The sequence below is a fragment of the Plasmopara halstedii genome (genome assembly GCF_900000015.1).
Source record: "Plasmopara halstedii genome assembly, contig: Scaffold_3060, whole genome shotgun sequence".
NCBI lineage: Eukaryota > Oomycota > Peronosporomycetes > Peronosporales > Peronosporaceae > Plasmopara > Plasmopara halstedii.
The window spans coordinates 2105864-2106243 of NW_020189964.1; positions in this window are offsets into that span (position 1 = coordinate 2105864).

A 380-nucleotide genomic window follows, 5' to 3' on the forward strand; every position below is an offset into this window, starting at 1 on the left:
TAGCCGCATTTGGAAAAGGTTTCACCCGTTGACACGTCTCACACGTGCGCAGATAGGTGCTCGTCCATTTGTTCAATTTTGGCCACGAATAGTGGTGACTCACAGAGGCATACGTTTCTCACAACCGAGATGACCACTGAGTGGCGTGTCGTTAGCCTCATAGAGGATGCGATATTTTACGTCCTCATCATGAGGAACCACAATTCGTGGTGTATCCATTGAATCGGTGCTGTAATATAGCAAGCCGTTAATCAACGAATATCGGTGCAATCGTGCACGCAGTCTAGGGGACAATTTCTTGCCCGATTCTCCAAACTTCTTCCTCCCGAGAGCCCGTAGCAGCGCTACACACATCCCATCACCCGCATACGCGGTGCGGA